Below are 21,194 nucleotides of genomic sequence, written 5' to 3' on the forward strand. Positions count from 1 at the left end.
TTAACATGGCTCCACAAGAAATAGTCCAAAGGCGTTAGATCACACGATCTAGGCGGCCAATTGACGGGCCCAAAACGTGAGACAAACTTTTCACCGAAGGCGGCTCTCAACTGGGCCATTGTTTCGCGTGCCGTGTGGCATGTGGCACCGTCTTGTTGAAACCACATGTCAGGTATGTCCAATTCATCCATTTTGGGCAAAAAAAAAATCATAAATTGGAAGAAGTGCGCGATGCACTCTCTTAACCGAGCATGCATGTTGATAGTAAAATTCAATAATTTGTAAGCATTGTTCGTTCGTAAGTCGATTCATGGTTAAATTATAGACCAAACTGAACAAGTTCGACAATGACACAAGACACGATTCACGCGTGATCAGTCAAAAACAGCGTTGCCAAAAAGATACCAGCAAAAAAATCACCCGTTACATACTTACGACCTTTCAATGAAATGGATTCCACCGTTTAACAAGACATAGAAATTCACCTTCACAAAATACCATACCCCGAATTATCTTACTGTCATTTACAAGTATATATCCATTACGCATTTCAAATTGAATTGTTCTGCAAACAGCGTCGGATGACCTGATACGTCTAACATGAGAAGGGTGACTGAGTCGATAAATCAATTACTTTGTGGTTAGGCGAGGGATGGGACAAAGCAGCAATCACGCAGGTCCAATTAAGCCTTAAGTAACAATGCCTGTTGGATATCTGAACGTATCATGTGAGGGTTAAGTTCGGTAGATGCGGTATGGTTTGAAGATGGAGAAAGCTGAGATGTCAAATGAATGTTGGAAAAAGAGCTATGGTGTAACTATTAACGCAGATATCTATATGATTGTTATTTCTGTTCTATTATACATAAAAAATATCAAGTGATTTGACTATATTCATTTTTTCAGTCTAGCTTGTTTAAATATTTGAACAATTTCATTTTTATTTTACATTTTTATTGAACGTCTTTTACGTGACAGTACGAAGAGGTGAGTGACGTTTGAAATATAAAAAAAAAACTAAATAACCATTTGCCTAAAAGAAAAATAATATACCCAAAAGATTTATAATAATATTACAATAGGTAAAGTTGGACTAGATACACCTTGTATAATTACTGGTTTATCTATCCCGAATTTCTATGATCTATGGTCTCACAGTACCACTGAAAGCTCTGCACAATTTGATTAAAATCGAGTTATCTGTGAAGGATTAGCGATCCGTATCCACTGAAACTTAATTACAATTTGATAATTAGCTATAGCTTGCAAACAGTCATAGTTTGATTACTTGAATAGACGTTAACTATCCCTACAAGGATAGCTATTGTCAAGTTTAAAGTAGTTTTACAGAGTCTCAAGAATGGGGGTTAAATTCCTAACTATTAGGTGTAGTTTGTTGTGAAATATGAAGAGTCCGTTTCAATTTATGAAGAGAGGGATGAACTATAATTTAGTCTCCCCTAAGTATTTTTGGTAAGCATATTTATCATTCTAAAGGTAATGGTTATCATTAATTGTAATATTGAAACTAGCTTGATGTTTTGAAAGAGATTTTATAAATATTTTTAACGCAATGTTATTTCAAGACGGAATTTCATACTTGTACGATAAGATCGAAATCAAACGACGTAAAGGACTTACAAAGTAACGTTTTCATAATGGTGTGTGAAGAGTGTTTGTCACACAACACAGATTGTACTTAAAAGCTTTAAAAATGACCCAGCAACCGACACTCAGGCCGCCTTATTAAGGTCTATTTTTACCCTTGACCTTTGGAATGCCCTTGCCGAATTAAATTCTTCAAAAACAAAAAATATGAAGGTACATAAAAGAATTTGAAGACAAGGTTATAAATAGGATTGAACTTTAATTAAAATTAAGCTATTAAATTACCTCTGATGTGGGTGTTGAAAGATAATGGAAAAAATAAAGATTTTCACAAAACAAGTCGGGTGTTTTAGATTGCAATATCAGATATCGATAATGTTTGAATGTCTTATTTTGTGTGTAGCTAAATGGTAAGGTAAGTGTTGGAAACAGCCAATATTAATTTTGTAGGTGGGTTGTGACAATTAGTAAATAACGAGGCCTTTTGATTTTTTTTACAGCAGTGATATCCTTCCGTACATGATTCGTTCTTCGTCTAACGCATTCACATAATACACATTTTAAAAACAAGTTTCCAATTTCAGAAAAGGTTAATTACGCTTAAATCTTCGGAATATTTTTCATTTGCAAACACCGTCTCAAAATTATTCAGTCAGATATAGAGTTACTTCATACATACAGTCGCATAGCCGCCGTACTGCATTGAATATGACTGGCTTGAGCTAGCTGTGACCTTTTCCGTCGAAGCCTGCATACTTGAGCGCACAGGCTCGCGTGACATATTTACTGGGTCTAGTTCACTGCTTTGTAAACCATTCTACAGGGTTACTGGTAAGTAGACCGCATCCTTTCAGGAGGTGATAGTACTGGTCAATACGGATAAATTTGACCCTGGGATACACTGGGCAAAAGTTAACCCGTTTCAAGATAATCGAATTTTAAGATCTTTTCTTTACAAGTCGTCTAGGTACACGTATACATTTTTATTACTAGTTAAAAGTCTCGTTTTTGCGGATTTTTGTGTGTTTTGTGGCTTTTTGGATAACTAGACAAATGTAGATGTTTTTTAAGTATTCTGCACAAAAAAATGAAGAGTAATATTTTTGAGAAAATATCTACTAAAAAAGTAATTGCTGTTCGGTATAATTTCCTCTGTGATTTGTACAGTTTTATGGTTTGTTATTATGAAATGATTCATCTTCTATCCAAAAACACGCAAAAATCCACAAAAACGAGACTTTTGACGAATAATAAAAATGTATACGTGTACCTAGACGACTGATCTTGAAATTCGATTATCTTGAAACGGGTTAACTTTTGCCCAGTGTATCCCATGGTCAAATTTGTCCGTATTAACCTATACTATCACCTCCTGAAAGGATGCGGTCTACTTACCAGTAACCCTGTATATTAAAACGAGTAGCAAGTTCAGACTGTTTAAAGTATAATGGTATTGAAGATCGATTTGTATTGTTTGTGCATTAATAGTTTAATTTTGTAGCCTCTTTTACTTTTGAAAAAAATTGAATTTTTTTCACGTTATTTTGGTTTAAATCAATTCTTAGGAAAATCTAATATTTGTTGAAAAGTAACTTAAATTAGTTAAAACTAGCCGTTTTCCCGCAATATCAGCCCCGTTCCGTGGGAACTAGATAAGTGGACTTTCTAACAGTTAAAGAATTTTTAAAATCGGTCTACAATATAGTTTTTTACAATAAACATATTAACAAAGTTTTCACTAAAAAATAAAATTCTTTGACGATTATAGACGATGTGAAAATACTTGGAGCACTGAAAACGCTTGTCATCTGAACATCGTTTTCTTTTTAAGTCGAGTTTCCTCGCTCGTGACCTCTGTGACCTACTTACAGTGGCTCGGTTTAAAATGATTAATATCCTAATCTCAAACTCTGTGATGAGGGAAAAACATTATTTAGGTATTTTTTTTTCTTATTTATCAGCAACGTGAAAATAGGAAATTGTTAATGATGTTATTTTTCTTTAATGGCTCTTATTATGAGTAAATTGTGTTATGTATCGAATGTTAATCTTTTATGGGATATTTTTGACTATGTGAAGACTTATTTCATTTTTCATATTGCAGTTTTACTTTTTTTATTTATTCACATAACACAGGCATCAGGCCCATAGAAAATACTATACATAAATATTAAAACATTAACCCCCTTACTTATAAACGTGAATTAAATATAAGTAATACTTAAGGGCTGTTTAAGAAAATTCTTACTTATAAACGTTGCTTAAGCATGTCTTAACTAACATTTAATCACTACTTAAGACTTTAAGTAGTGATTAGTTAAAATGTTGCTGAGAAGGTGATTAGAGATTTTATAAGTAAGGGGGTTAATCATTATACTAATACATATTTTATATAAACAAAAACTCATAGGAAGATTTCATTAGGTAGACATTTATTTTTTCACTAGTTCCCTTATTCAAGCCATAATTTAGAACCCCAAAATACCCAACCTTAAAATCCATTATAAAATACTATGCCTTATCTCAGTAGAGCTATAAATATTAAATGTTATAGAGAACCCGTTGCCCGCGACAATGTACCGTCGATGTGACCCCAAGGAGTTACGGGTCACCCCCACTTTGATATATGGGACCTTAATTTTTTATTACCTTATTGGTAAGGTAGTCGGATTATTTTACGAGTGTTTAAGGGGCTATTTTATGAATTTAATGCGGAATTATAGTAGAGTAACTTTGGTATAAGATGGTCAGGGCTATAAGTATTTAAAATAAAGATGGGACACAGTTATAGATTAATCTGTCTCTTGATGACATAAATTAATAGTTCCAAAATCATGTTATACACATTTCTAATAACCGTATAGTCAAATATAAAAAGTTGGGTAAAACCTATTTCGGAGTCGAACTATAATCGGTCAGTCTTTGAAGGGAACGCGAGAAAAATCCAATTCGACTTTTTGACGTAGACATGTTATCGACTACAGCATTTTGTAGTGCTACGAGAACTCTGCTACGAAGCGGCTACAGTTTCACATAATACTCTCGACTAACATTCTTTATTATAAGTTTGAATTTATGAGCAATTCCGTATATTTTTCCTGAATGGAATGCAAAGTATCTAGTGTCTAATACATTTACAGATAATCCAGTAATTTTAGTGAAGCCAAAATTGAAATACATCAATCGAGTGATATTTTCTAGTTTGAGTAAATGTGTGCTGCTGCTTTTCTTAACTCCAAAATTTCCAAATTGTCCATAACAGGCGTCTAAAGTGTCAGTTTTTTGATCTTTACCACATATAGCTAGTTATTGAGATCCTAAATCTATGGCCTATATATTGTCGGTACCCCAAAGCGTTATAAAATAAATACTATAAAACGATTAAGGTACCGGACCTTACTTAATGACAGTTATTTTCAGTAAGTTGTGAGTGTAATGCCCGTTTTCACCAACAACCTCTTACCGTTTCCCTATCTAAATGCTACTTTTAGTAAGGACTCCTCCCAATTTGACATCTACCTAAATTCATTTTCACCACACTTGTACATGGATCCCTTAAGTAAGTGACAGATTACTAGTTCTACAAACGATAATGCAAAGTCGATATTTTATCGATAAAATGATTTTTCTGTACTTCTTAAGAAATAAACGTCTATCGAGTATATATTACTAAAGCCTGTGAGTTTTTGTTCTTGTGATGTTATTTTAATTTAACTTAAACTACATTACGCTATGTTTTATGCAATAAAACAGTAAAGAGGTTTTCTATAGGTGAATTTTTACCTATGTCATTCGCGCGTTTGTCAAATTGACTGATGTGTATGTGTACATAGAGTGAGGTTAATTTTGGGTTTATTATTGTTGAATAGATAAGTTTATTTTGGCAGAGAAGAGAAAACGAGGATAAACCTTTCTTACAGAAGAAAAAGACAAGTTAGTGAAATTGCTGACGTCTCATAGAGACACAATATTAAACAAAAAACGGATGGGACCACGAACGAAGCCAAAAGCAAAGCTTGGATCCAGTCACAAATCGTTTTAATGCGACAGGAACCCTTTACAGGTAAATGTGAATAATATCTGTGTATAATAATATAGTGTATTAAGATATTGCCGTACAACTGTGTTCCTTGTTTTACTGTCGGCTTCATTGTATTTTTGTTCTCCATGAGTTGATGGATTTAAGTATGGGGTTAAAATTATATATTTATTTAGTTTCAGGTGGTGCGAGAAATTGGAAAGACGTGTAAAAACATGCTGCGCCCAGCCCCCCTCAAATTAAATTGGTGCAGGAGGACGATGATAATGTTTTTTACATCATATGAGGACTAATATTAAAATATTTGTTTACTATCTTTGTTTTAATTTACATAATTTATTATGTTCAATGTTAGCCTACTTCTTGCCTCCAGAGGGTATCCCCTATCACCTAGGAGATAGGCTCCTCCATATTCACCATTTTCGAATCATTGGTATTTACTGCAGTTTTGGTATTTAAGGCCTATTCAAACCTGAGCGATATTCGCTGCCGCTGTGGGTAGAGGTAGATACCGCGCCGGTTTCGCTCAGGTATTTAGTATCAAGTATAGTTACCGGCACGGATATTGAGCTCTCGGCGGAAGAGTGGGGATTGCTTTGCGCACTGTACGCAAGGCAATAAACCAATAAATGGCTTCTGCGCAGGTGAAGGTCAGGGCTCAATATCCGTGCCGATAACTATACCGCGGCTAGAGCGACCTGAGCGATATCCACTGCCGCTGTGGGTAGAAGTACATACCGCGGCAGCAGCGGCATGCATCCCGAACATCAACAGTAATATTAACGCATACCCACAGGGTTTTCTCTGCCGTAGACGGTAGCGAATACCGCTTAGGTCTGAATAGGCCTATAGTTGTCCCGGACACCGCGAAACTACATCAGTGATTACCAGATTTGCATCTGTTATGGTCTGTATATTTATGGACATGCAGGACTTCCTATTTTTGAATAACTCAGCGACATCACGACCTAGCAAGTGCATTCATAGCAAGTGATAACCTATAATCTTATAAAATAGTCATGATCATCGTACTTATTTCTCAGACATCTGCTCTTTCACGTAAGATAGGTACGTGGTCTTCTAATGATTATTATTTTACATATCCACAACCTCCACAGCTTCTAAACTTTCTAAAAGTTTACGTTTCATTTTTTTTTTTTGCTTTTTAAACAAGGTATTTTTGGTGTTACATAACATATAAAGGTACATTTCACTATCCATCGCCAGAAACGGTTCAAAATATGTTTGTATTCTGTAATGATAATGATAGGGGTTGTTTAAGCAGGCATCAATCGGGCTCCCAAGTTTAAGTGAAATTTTTAGGTTAAAATTGACACCTAGGCTTTGGTGAAAATGAAATTCTTATTAAGTGTTCCGTAAATGCTCCCTAAATTTAGGTATTCGTTGGTGAAAACGGGCATAAGTTTCAGGGGTATCATGAAACTGGGGTTGTCCTCCCCCGAGGCCATTCGTTTGACATTCCTTAGTTAATTCTTGGCCGGTACCATGGAAAACAAAATGACAAGCGGAGAAGTCATAACAGAAAATCTCCTAAGGAAGTAACACGCCAAAATGCTGGTGTTCGGGGGACGAGGAACGTACTGTCTTCGCCCTGATATGCCTTCTTTGGATCCGTTCATTTTTGTATTACAAAAAGTCGTCACAAAGTACACAAAAGCTTCACTCGTAACTCGTAAATAAAGTTCACTCGTAACTGATCGTTTTGGCCATGTCTAATTTCCGTATTTGACCTAGTTAGAAGAAGGCACCTGCGTTATGGCATCTCCGCTTATATTTTGTAAATTCTTGGCCAGTACCCTTGTACATCATGTTATGTATTGTGTTTCAATTTAATTTCGTGTTGGAACTGTTGCCTTTTTAGTGTAAAGGTAAAATGAGTGTTATTGAAGACTTTTGTCATTTACCTGGCTTGTTGTAGTGAGATGTTCTATTTTGCTTTGTGACTGTAAGTGTCAAAAATACCTTTTTAGAAAGGAAGAAGGCCTCTTACATCGATAATTTCTGATTTCTGATGAAGTACTTAATTAGTAAATACCTTTGTATATAGGCAGGGAACCTTTATAAACATAGTTTTCATTCAAAATGCAAATTATGTTTCTTGTTTAGATGATGTAAATCTTTGAAATTGTAAACTCCTGATAAGGTTAAACAAGATCAAAACAGCTAATCTTGACCCAATTAATCAGAATGTTAAGTCATTGTTATTTTCACTACGTTACACAAACTTTCCTTATAAAGCTATAATAATAAGGATAGTCAAAATTTTGCCTTATTTTTCTCTCATATTTCGTATTGTTTGTGACATAAAAGAAAGTTACAGAAGTATTCAATTTATCTACAATGCAAAATACATATAGCGTCCATATACCCTAATCTTAATTGGCACCTTGCTCTAGACACACACACACATTGGTCGAACAATTTAAAACGCACCCACTTCCTAACTACACCTTATTACTAAGTCACCAATTGTACGCTTGGCAAGTGCAATCCCGGCCTAAATTCTAGTGATGTACCTACTCGTAACTCCCGCGGGATTCGGCTCATATCGCGCGACAAATCCGAGCGATCATTGTTCCAAGATGGCGGCTAATACGTCACTGTCATGGCCGCTTGCTTTGTGGTGTATCTTGAATTAATTCACGATACTGTTTGCTTGTTGACGGGGAATTAATTGACAGGCATTTAATAGCTGAAAAAATAATCGAGGTGCCTATCGTTACAACATAAAATAATAAACAAGGAAAACTATTTGTATAATATGTAATAACTTCATTAAAGGTAAAGTCCATGCCATTATCGAAAATAAAAGGAAAATGACTTGAGAAGTAATTATACATTTTAAAACAGGAAATTACCAATAAAACTTCTGTGAAATTGTCAAAGACAAATGCCAAAACCGTGAATTTTCCTTCAACAGTACGAATTAATTCGAACACCCCCACTTTATGACGACATCTGATAACCAATTACAAATTCCCATTCAAGCAATCACATCCTCATTTGTACTCAAACACGTATTTTAAGGGGACAAACAAACAAGACTGTATCTATTCTCCCCCTACACAATGACCGCTCTCAATCATTTTCATTCGTTCATTCGTTCGTTCTCCGTCATCGACAATACTCCTTCACTGGGGTGATTTACCTCATTATCGGGGTAAATTGCGGTATAGGCTGTCTGATTACTGGCAACACTGGTAACTAAGCTTTTTATCGAATCACCTTTACGCTTTATTGCTGAATAACGCTAAAGGCTCTATTGTTGAGCTTTCTTTGTGTGATCTGTAGAGTGTTGGAGATAAAAATGGTTCTTTTTGCTGGTTTAGCGAGAGAGTTACTTTTATGTTGAGGAATTTTAGTCAGTAGTCTCATTCAATACTACTTTAGTATTTCAAATATATATCACATAGGTACTTGTGCTTTTATATAAATATACTCTCACTACAGCATTTTAAATCCAAAAAAAGGAATAAACCTAAAAAATACGCATGAAAGCCAAAAAAATATCATCAGATTATCGTTCCACGAGAATCTACAAAGCTTGTAACATATAAAAAATACATGATATAAATTGTATGAGTATGATTTATTTTGGCAATATATCCCTACATTTCCTATCTCGAGTGATGGAGGGTGAGCACGATTAAATCTCTGGTACTTCGCTCGTTCGAATGGGGCCGGCGATGAGCGCGCTTACCCTAATCTTTTGGTCTCATCTCGGATATTTTCTTGCGTAAGTAAATTAAATATTTCTTGGGCTTGCGTCATTTATTTATGAGATGTAGGATGGTGGTGCTTTATATGCAGTGTACCTCGTGCTTATATGGATACTTCTAGTGAATATATGAAAAGTCGCAATGAGATAATTTGTAGGTATATGAAATAATACTGGCCGTTTTTCCGCGGTTTCACCCGCGTCCCGTGGAAGCTACTGATCACACCGGGATAAAATGTAGCCTTTGTTACTCGGAAAGAGTGTAGCTTTCCAACATTCAGTTCTGCAGTTTCGGAACCTTTTGGGAATATCTTGCAGTCTGTTTATCCTACAGTCTGAATAAATGTGAATAATATTTCTAGTAAAAACAATCATTTGGCCGAGCTGAATTAGATTTGTCATACTCAAAAGACATTTTAAATTAATTGAACATTTTACCTAGATTTATTAGGCATTATATAAAGCAGTCCATTGATAACATTAGCCCTTTAGTTCTTCAACAAAACCTAGCGATTAATCATAATACGAACCTGTCAAACGCAATCTGAATAATTAATTGCTGAAAATATCTGCATATTTATTAGAATTTAGAACGAAGTTATCTGGGATTGAATTACTTGACCTTATTTAATTTTGGTTGTAAAGTAAGATAACAAAACCTCTTTGAGGCCTTTGCAGTCCCTATCGATGTCATATTTATTTACTGCGCTTATGTTACACAAATATGGTTGCGACATAGACCTTAAATTAAGTATATTCGTTTTTACTTTGTTGTGTATAAAAAATGGTGGTATAAAAATCGCGTCTAAATCAGACAACGATGTGTATTCATTTGCGCATTATTTCTCTACGTTTGAATGGGTTCATAGAATTGTAAAAGATAATAACACCATTTGGAATACCGATTTGACAGAATCCTATGAACCTATTTGAACAATCCTAATACAAAAATAATCCCCTTGTATCTCTCATTCATGCACGCGTAAAAAATATTAAAATAGACTATGATTGTGTACATACAAATATAATTTTCAAAGCTGTAAAACAGGTGCAAAAATAAATACCTACATTTCAGAATGAAAGCAAGTTTTTCTTTTTCAGTAAATATTATACGTGCGTGCGGCTCCAACTTGTAGGGGTGTACTCGAGCCTGCTTTATATTTATTTGTGAGCATTACGCAAATATACGAACCCGCCCCGTCTGAAGGATCACTTATTCCCCCACACGATCACTAAATACCCCACAAGCTAGGTAACCAGAATAAAAAAAAAAAATGAGCAAAATATGAATGATTCTACTTCATTATTCATCGTCTAACGAGAGTCAAGATGGCACTCAAAAGAATTATTGGCTTACTGACTTCTTCTGAAGTTAATACATAATTAATCGGGGCGACCCGGATAAAAATGTAACGGCCATTTTTTTTTTGCATCAAAAACTGGGTCTCCGGAACTTGGGGCGTCGGATGACAAGACATTAATGTTATCTGTGGACGCTACTGAAATCTGACTTAATGATGTCACGTTCCAATGAATATTTTATGTAATGTACATACAGATACCGGACTTCATTATTCACTGACAGGGTTTGAAGATATTACTTTCGACCTTTTATGCTAAAAATATTCAAGCTCCAAGTAAAAGTACCGAAATTCTAATATTTATGCTGAATGTTGAGTTGTTCGGAACTTTCTAGACCCAGATCTTATTTCAATTAAAAGCCGAAAACCTTTGACTTTTGAGGCGAATTCGTCAAATAACAAGCCCAAGTTGAGGCTCAACTTTCATAATAAAGTTCTTACGTGGCAGCACAAACAGAACGTCTTCGTAAATTGCAAAACTTCACCCAATTCCAAACCCCAGTATTGCTGCTATTAACAAAATTTTTAAAAAGAAAAAAACATTCTTATTAAAGGTAACTTTTTCACACGAGCATTTTTTTTTAATTTGCTCTTTTCCTTTTGTTCAAAGAATCGGAATACGCCTGTGTCGTTAATTAAAATTTACTTTTACAGAAGTATTCCAGAAAATGGATATAAAAATGAATTTTGTTATCAAATTATTTTTAATGTTCACAATTATCTGCCCGGAAAGAGAAGCTTTCAGAGAAAAAATATAATTAAATTAAATTCGTTTTATGTCATCTGTGAGTGACATTACAAGAAAAAAAATATTCATAGAAATATATCAGAAGCATACGCAAAATCCGCGAACAAAAGTTAGTTTACTTCTACTTTTAGTCATTTCATTAATATCTACTTTTACTAAAAACACACATATTTTCATCAACACCAATCTACCATAGTAAAAAATATATAGCTAACAAGACTCCTTGCTGTTCTAACCGCTCACTCAAACTTAACCATAGACTACAGCATCCCCTACCATAAAGCATAACACGCTACTAAAAACCTCCTTTGAAATCGTTCATTGAAGTCGTAACCGTTCATCGCTCGTTGAGCGCCACTCTATAAAAACGCCGGGAACAGACGTTTGACGTCCCGGGGCTGTAATTAGAGCTGCCAACTGATTTCTCCGGGACTGACAACCGGTAGCGGTACTAGAGAGGAGAAAAACAGATTTTTCCTTACAACTGGAGAGGGTTTGAAGTGCGGTTTTAAAATGTTGTGTTTATGAAAAGAAGATAGAGAACCAATAGCAATAAAGAATTCCATGTTTTTGAGGTCCTTATTTTTAACTTACATTTAATGTTAAAGCCTACTTTGGCAATTTGATAAATGCTTAATGTAGGTATAAAGTGTACATCTTAAGCTTGTGTAACCAAACTTTTACAGAATCTTAATACGAAAATAAAAATATATTTTCAGTATTTTTTAAAAGTAAAATAAGAATCCAAAATGTATGCGTCGAAAAGTAAATATTAAATCCAGTTATAATTCTTAACTTAAAGTAATACAATTTTCTTATCCAATAAAATATGGTATAGATAGTTCAACTCAGATTTGCGCGCGGCCCTATGTGTGCGTCGGCTTGTAAATATACAACTTTCATTCGTGTGACAGTGACGTCGTCCGAGCATGACGTGTTCTTATCGCTTTTTGTTATGGGTACAGTCGTTTACGAAAATACTAGTTATTCACGGAGAAATTATTAAGGAGTCAGGTAAAGCGTTTCAAAAAATGAAACAACATTCAAAGCTTCTTATTAAATTAAATATAATTTTCTCATACGTCTTTTCAAATTGACTTTGACATTATCTAAGAAATAAATAAGGTGAAATATCTAAAAGATGAATTAAATACTTCTTACATATTTTCTAGCTCGGGGTACGCGCACAATAAATAAAAGTGTGGACTAAGAATATAAAAAGAGGTATAATCTAGTATAATAATGTAAACAAAATGTGTGGGGAATTAAAAAAAAATATATTGCTTTGCATAATGTCGACCAAAATAAGACGAAAATAATGAAACTCATAATGAACGTTTAAGTCAAATTGATGAAGGGATGTGGGGTAATACTTGTCGACATATATAAAAGAAAAAAGAAGAATACTATAGACATTTTGACATGGAGTCAGAATTTATAATTCACCTTGGAGAGTAGCGAATCCGAAAATTCATCATTTGATTTTTCAAGTAGCGATTCGTAATCATTATAAATAAATAAACATTAAATTACGTAATAACTGTTTTTCTTTAAACACCCGTATACAACCCCTAAATAACTGTATTGTACCCGACTGTACCTCTTGGCACGCACACAAAGTCACTGAATATGTACAAGGGTTACCCACACATAGGGCCGCGCGCACGACTGAGTTGAACTTAAGGGCTTATTACACTTTACTAAATTCAGTCGTCTAATTAGGTTTGTCTAATTAGGTTTCTAAATAATTTAATGAAACCTACCTTCCTAAATGCGATTACATTTGACTGAATTTAGTGACTGAATCATTTAGACGACTGAATTTAGTCAAGTGTAATAAGCCCTTTACTATAATAACACTAAGTGTAAGCAAAGGTTAACTTGTGAAGAGTCGAAAAACATCTTCGCCTTTATGAAAGTTGGAGAAAATATCCAAGTCATTCGTGAAGTTGAACGAATATTCCAGAATGATATTTATCATTTGTGTGTTTGCTTGGGTATAATGACGGATAATCTTTCTTAAGGCTTAATCAAGGTTTTTAAACTTTCGCGATTTGTACACATTTTTATAAACAATCGGGACTTTCAAGTAAAAAAAAAAAAAAAACCATTTGCCATTGATCTTAATGGTGACCATAGTTATCTACGATTTCTTTTTCATAATTCTGTCACCAAAAGCTTAGCCAATTTCAAAAAATTCAAATTTCGAACGGCACGACAGCGTATGAAGTTTGCATGTAAACGTGACATAAAAACACGCTGCATCGAGTTGCCGTGACACGTCGGACACGTCACATATCAATCTCGCGTCACGTGTCACGCTGTCTAGAGCTAGTGGGGGATTTGGTGCAATTTGCAAAATTATTCTAATCTATAGTACAGCTTACATTCTTTATAACAGAAGAAAACATCTTAAAAACATGCCAATGATCTTAAATGTGTCTACAGTCAACAATTTATTTTTTACATTATTCTGTCACAAAAAGCATAACCAATTTCTAAAATTTAAAAACACAAGTCCATAAACAATATAAAATTTCAAAATTCGGACAGCACGGCAGGGTATGAAGTTTTCATGTAAACGTGACGTAAAAACACGCTGCATCGAGTTGCCGTGTCACGTCGGACACGTCACATATCAATCTCGCGTCACGTGTCACGCTGTCTAGAGCTAGTGCGGGGATTTTGGTGCAATTTGCCAAACAGATTATTGCAATATTATTCTAATCTATAGTACAACATACTTCTTAAAAAAAAAACAACTTAAACCATGCTATTGGTCTATGTTATCAACGATTTTTTTCTTAAATTTGTCCGTCACAAAAACGAAAACTTTTCAAAAATTTCAAAATTCGATATCCAATAACCAATTTAAAATCCAAAAATTCTAACAGCACGACAGCGTATGAAGTTTGCATGTAAACGTGACGTAAAAACACGCTGCATCGAGTAGCCGTGACACGTCGGACACGTCACATATCAATCTCGCGTCACGTGTCACGCTGTCTAGAGCTAGTGGGGGATTTTGGTGCAATTTGCCAAACAGATCATTGCAATATTATTCTAATCTATACTACAACATACATCATACATTCTTTATAACAGAAGAAAACATCTTAAAACCATGCTATTGACCTTAATTGTGTCCACAGTTATCAACTATTTTTTGTTTCGTTTGTTCGTCACAAAACGATATATACATTTTCCAAAATTTCAAAATCCATAACCAATCTAAAATTTCAAAATTCGGACAGCACGGCAGGGTATGAAGTTTGCATGTAAACGTGTCGTAAAAACACGCTGCATCGAGTTGCCGTGACACGTCGGACACGTCACATATCAATCTCGCGTCACGTGTCACGCTGTCTAGAGCTAGTGGGGGATTTTGGTGCAATTTGCTAAATTATTCTAATCTATACTTACAACTTACTTTTTTTAGAACAGAAGAAAACATCTTAAAACCATGCTATTGACCTTAATTATGTCCACAGTTATCAACAATTTTTTTGTTTCGTTTGTTCGTCACAAAAACGATAGACATTTTCAAAAATTTCAAAATTCATAACCAATTTTAATCTCAAAATTGCAACATCACGACAGGGTATGAAGTTTGCATGTAAACGTGTCGTAAAAACACGCTGCGTCGAGTTGCCGTGACACGTCGGACACGTCACATATCAATCTCGCGTCACGTGTCACGCTGTCTAGAGCTAGTGGGGGATTTTGTGCAATTTGCCTAACAGATTATTGCAATATTATTCTAATCTATAGTACAACATACTTCTTTAAAAAAAAACAACTTAAACCATGCTATTGGTCTATGTTATCAACGATTTTTTTCTTAAAGTCCGTCACAAAAACGAAAACTTTGCCATAATTTCAAAATTCGATATCCAATAACCAATTTAACTTCTAAAAATTCACACATCACGACAGGGTATGAAGTTTGCATGTAAACGTGACGTAAAAACACGCTGCATCGAGTAGCCGTGACACGTCGGACACGTCACATATCAATCTCGCGTCACGTGTCACGCTGTCTAGAGCTAGTGGGGGATTTTGGTGCAATTTGCTGGCCGTAGGATTTTAGACTTTGGGTTTGAAATAAATTGACTGTTTATAAATTGAAAATTTTATAAATTGACTGTTTTTGTTGTTGCTTAAAATTCGTGTCAAGTCGAATGTATTATTTTTATGATAAAACATGGATTGTGTTTATTATGTTTATATTTTATGCCACTTACTTGTAGGCACGTTCATTGTTTTTTTTTTGCTTTTATGTTCATTTAATGTAATACCAGTGTAATTTCAGAATACTTTTTCGGCATTTTTTTTGTTCTTTTGGTAGAAAATATAAAAGAACATCATCCACATTTTATATATTTTTGGTCCAAAACAGAACGGACTGATACTATTTATAAAATACCAAGGAAATTCAATTTAATACTCCTCTGCAGAAACTAAAAAAAAACACTAAGGAAATGTCGATACTAATATAAAAGCAACATACATATAAAATTTCCTTGCTTTATCCATCAATATAAAGAAGTTTTCTCAAACAAAAGAAAATTGTCTGATGCAAACTCCTGGGCCCAGTGATTGAGGTTAAAATAACGTATTTACTCAAACTACTTCTGTTCCTCGGGGACGAGACATCAGTCATCCGAAAGGCATAGGGCTGTACATACAGATCTCTTAGTTACATTCGTCACTATAAGGTGTATTTTCGTTTGAATTTTTGGTAGAAAAAGTCTTTAGAAGTAAAAGTTGAAAATCGCATTTCATTGACTTATATCATTTACCGGCCGTTCCCAATATTCTATATCTATCTGATGTTTTTATACCTCTATATAGAATTTTGACGTTTTTTATATGAACTTATGTCAAAATTCTATCCGTAGGTAGCAAAATATTAGACAGATAGATTATTGGGAACGACCTTTTTTTTTTTTTTTTAGCGACGTAAAATCATCAAATGACCCCTCCCGCTGTGGGTTAGCAGCGGTGAGGGAGTGTCAGACTCTTACTGACTAAAATCGTCGTGTTCCGTCATAGGCCTTCTATGTACCAGGGCCGCGGTATCTCTTTCGAACAACCCGCAGCATTGGGAACGACCTTAAGGCGGCTTCGCTTAGACCTAAAGTTTTATCATGATAAACTTTGTAATAAATAAGCACATAACAACTTATGATAAGCACGTCTTAATTAAACCATCTAAACAATAGTTATAGTTAGATACTACACTGCGTATAGCACAGATTAGACTTTCACAAAACATTAAAATAAGTACCTACACAGCCTACACAAATTTCCTTAACCTAACCTTTATAGAAGTAGGTAAGAAAGAACAAAGAAAAATACTTCCCGTAACGTGACACCCCTACGGTCGGTGATCCCGGCGTGACACGGCGTGGGATGTGCCTTGACGTGATCGATACGCCATGGCAGGCCCATGGGACATCGTGGAGGATTAAATCACACCTGGCTATTGTCTCTGGTATCTACTGAACACAGGTGATAGAGTGCTTAGGCAGGCAGGTTGATAAAATTCGAGATTGTGTATTGTTTGGTTAGTTGAAACTGTGTGGAGGTTAAAGATTTTGGCACTACTACATACATATTAAAATATTTCAATTATCTGGCATCTATCTCGCAGGTGTGATCGATACGCCATGGCAGGCCCATGGGACTCCATGGAGGATTAAATCACACCTGGCTATTGTCTCTGGTATCTACCGAGCACAGGTGATAGAGTGCTAAGGCAAGCAGGTTGATAGAATTCGAGATTGTGTATTGTTTGGTTAGTTGAAACTGTATGAGTTAAAGATCTTTAGCACTACGACATACATATTAAAATATTTCAATTCTCTCGCATTTTATCTCGCAGGTGTGATGGATACGCCAAGGCAGGCCCATGGGACACCATGGAGGACCTGGCTATTGTCTCTGGTATCAGCCGAGCACAGGTGATAGAGTGCTTAGGCAAGCAGGTTGATAGAATTCGAGATTGTGTAATTGTTTGGTTAGTTGAAACTGTGTGGAGGTTAAAGATCTTTAGCACTACTACATAAATATTAAAATATTTCAATTCTCTCGCATTTTATCTCGAAGGTGTGATGGATACGCCATGGCAGGCCTATGGGACTCTATGGAGGATTAAATCACACTTGGCTATTGTCTCTGGTATCTACCGAGCACAGGTGATAGAGTGCTTAGGCAGGTTGATAGAATTCGAGATTGTGTAATTGTTTGGTTAGTTAAACCTGTGTGGAAGTTAAAGATTTTAGCACTACTACATACATATTAAAATATTTCAATTATCTCGCATTCTATCTCGAAGGTGTGATTGATACGCCATGGCAGGCCCATGGGACACCATGGAGGATTAAATCACACCTGGCTATTGTCTCTGGTATCTACTGAGCATAGGTGATAGAGTGCTTAGGCAACCAGGTTGATAAAATTCGAGATTGTGTAATTGTTTGGTTAGTTAAACCTGTGTGGAAATTAAAGACCTTTAGCACTACTACATACATATTAAAATATTTCAATTATCTCGCATTTTATCTCGAAGGTGTGATGGATACGCCATGGCAGGCCCATGGGACACCGTGGAGGATTAAATCACACCTGGCATTGTCTCTGGTATCTACCGAGCATAGGTGATAGAGTGCTCAGGCAAGCAGTTTGATCGAATTCAAGATTGTGTAATTGTTTGGTTAGTTGAATTTGTGTGTTAAAGATCTCTAGTACCTTATCATTTGCCTAGCTTTTCCCAAGTTCGTTGGCATACACAATACAGCCAACAAACTTGGGAAAAGGGTTTGGCTTCCAGTCACACCTAGCTACTACTACCTACAAACATGGTAATTAAATATTACCTATCATATGCCTTGGTTGATCACTTATTTTTTTTCTTCAATTTTAACAAAATAAAAATTTAATAAAAGCCTAGAAAAATCTTCAATTCACATACGACGTATTATGTAATTACGCATGGGCGTAGCCAGCTTTAGGCTCAGGGTGGGGCAGCAGTCACCTATCCCCCGGGGAAGTGCGGGGGCCCTCCGATTTAATTTGAGAGGTTTATATTTTCAGGTACATAAAATAAACAATCACACACAGGACAAAAGCCAAAAATAAGGGCATGTAGTTTCTGAATACGCGAGCGAAGCGAGCGCGAAATTTTTATCGGAATTAAACCAAATATTACGTAAAATTTAGCCCAAACGTACTTAACTTTTTGTTTGTTGACCAATGCAAAAATAAGGACATATAGTTTCGGAATACGCGAGCGAAGCGAGCGCGAAATTTTTATCGGACTTAATCCAAATATTACGTAAAATTTAGCCCAACCGTACTTAACTTTTTGTTTCTTGACAAATACAAAAATAATATAGTTTCTGAATACGCGAGCGAAGCGAGCGCGAAATTTTAATTATTTTTTAAGACTTAAAACCAAAAACTACGTAAAATGTCGCCCAAATATACATTTTCATGAATGGGGGGGCTATGTACGACACACCCGATTTACGTCCATACAAATAAAGTTAGATACCTAACGTATAGCAACGTCGCGCAGCTAAGCTTCCCGGACCACTCGGAATGCTTCCAGGGACTACCAGTGGTCCGTGGACCAGCGGTTAAGAACCACTGTGCTAAACGATCGTTCTATTGTACAGGTCGTACATGGCTGGGCAAGCAAAATACCTAGCGCGGTTTTTACACTAGGATAAAATTGCATTTCCGAAATTTTGATCACATCAACCAGTTCCATCTCCTTCAATGCATTATTTTTTGGATTAGATGGACGGCTCGGCTCGCTACGCCACATTGCAACTATTCTTTTAGTGAATACGGCTCGCTTTCAAATGACGCGCGCACCGCGCACTTTCGGGAACTCTAGGGTGTATTTTGTTTTGATCGCGCTCTTTTCAAAGTGGACAAATTTTTTGTGCAATAACAACTGTGCATATGATTGTTGATGTTGTTAGTTAGAGTTAGTAATAGGTCAGAGCCAGGGCCCAGGGTGGGGCAAGTGCCCCAGCTTGCCCCAGTGTGGCTACGCCCATGTAATTACGATATACCTCCACCATAATAACGTTACCAACAACCACACACAACATTTTAAACACAGAAAATCCAGCACAAAACAACAACTACACGTTAACTATTACCTCGACCCAACAATGCTGTAAACAGCGCAGTACTTAATGCCTTGGCCAATTCCACCGGCATTCATTCACACTAAATAGACTGCAGAATTTCAAACCGCCCGACATTCGGCATAAAGACCACAAATGTTAGTAATATTTGAGCTCTATATTCTGTGAGTAGGTGGACGAGCAACAATATGTTGCTTTGAAGAGTAACTTTGAAGCAACATAATATTGTAGTAGAGCCTACATGTAGTCCAATGTAATGACCATTATAAATTTTAACAGTTTAGTCTAAATATGACTCCAAGTTCTGTTAAGTAACACATTGTCGACTGGCATAATATCCGTTTGATAAATACTTAAAAAAATATATAATATCTATTATATATTTTTTAATAATCATAATCTGAGTCATCATCATTAAAGTCTTTTTATCGTCCCACTGCTGGGCACGAGCCTGTTCTCACACGGAGAAAGTTATCTGAAAACGACCAACAACTTATAGCTGCATATCGCTCAACAACCCACCAACGATAGCCAACTAAAAGTTGCCCGTCTACCTTTCCCACAGTGACTCAACATCTCAAGGGTTTACATGTGCAACAAAGACAGCGATTAAATCACGGAGCTATGTGGAAGAGGATTATTGTTTCCTGCGCCGGCAACGTAAACACGTCTGTGTGTGTTTAGCGACATATCGGTGTATCGTGTCAACAGTGTTATTGAGTTTAGACTGTATCCCGTTTGTTTTGTAGTGATAGTAAATCTTTACCTGTTAAGATTTTATGTTTGTCTATTCATTGATTATAATGGAAAAACTCAAAAACTACTGTACCCCGGTACTTTTATCCCGGTACGGGCATTAGTTCCTAAGGGACGCGGTAGACTCTGCGGGAAAACGTCTAGTCTATAATAATATCATAGAGTGCAAATTTTCTTTTGTACCTTAAGGGCTCCGCAATCATAATGGAAAACAAAATCATCTTTCCTTCCCTCGTAGAAGTTAAGCCAATTTGAAAAATCGTTTCACTGTTTTGCTATATTTAATCGGTGTATGGCAAGAAGCCACCTTGGGGACGCGGGTGAAACCGCGAGAAATTGACAGCTTTTAATATAATAAAAAGATATGTTAACAAATTGATCGGTCGAATTATTCTTATTACATATTTGAGTATGCTAACAAAAAACAAGTACCAAAGACCATTTAACAAATTAAACTTCAGTCTATACAAACGATATATGTAGATGCTCTAATGTTTTTATGAAGTCGTAATTAATATGATGGCTTGGCTAAACTAATCTGTATATAAAGTAAAGTGAGGGAGAAGAAATAAAAAGCTTTTAAAACGATTGCTTTATCTAAAACGTGCAGTGAGAGGCTGCGACAAGAGCATGCGGGTAACGGTGACAATGTTTTCGAAAAATCTTGGGATTATATTTTGAAAATCTTGGAATATTTAATAAGGTTTTTTCGTTAAATGCCAAGTCTAATAAAACATTATATTTTATATCAATAAAATAAGAATAAAATCTGTATTGA

Source organism: Helicoverpa armigera, chromosome 11, assembly GCF_030705265.1.
Source record: "Helicoverpa armigera isolate CAAS_96S chromosome 11, ASM3070526v1, whole genome shotgun sequence".
NCBI lineage: Eukaryota > Metazoa > Arthropoda > Insecta > Lepidoptera > Noctuidae > Helicoverpa > Helicoverpa armigera.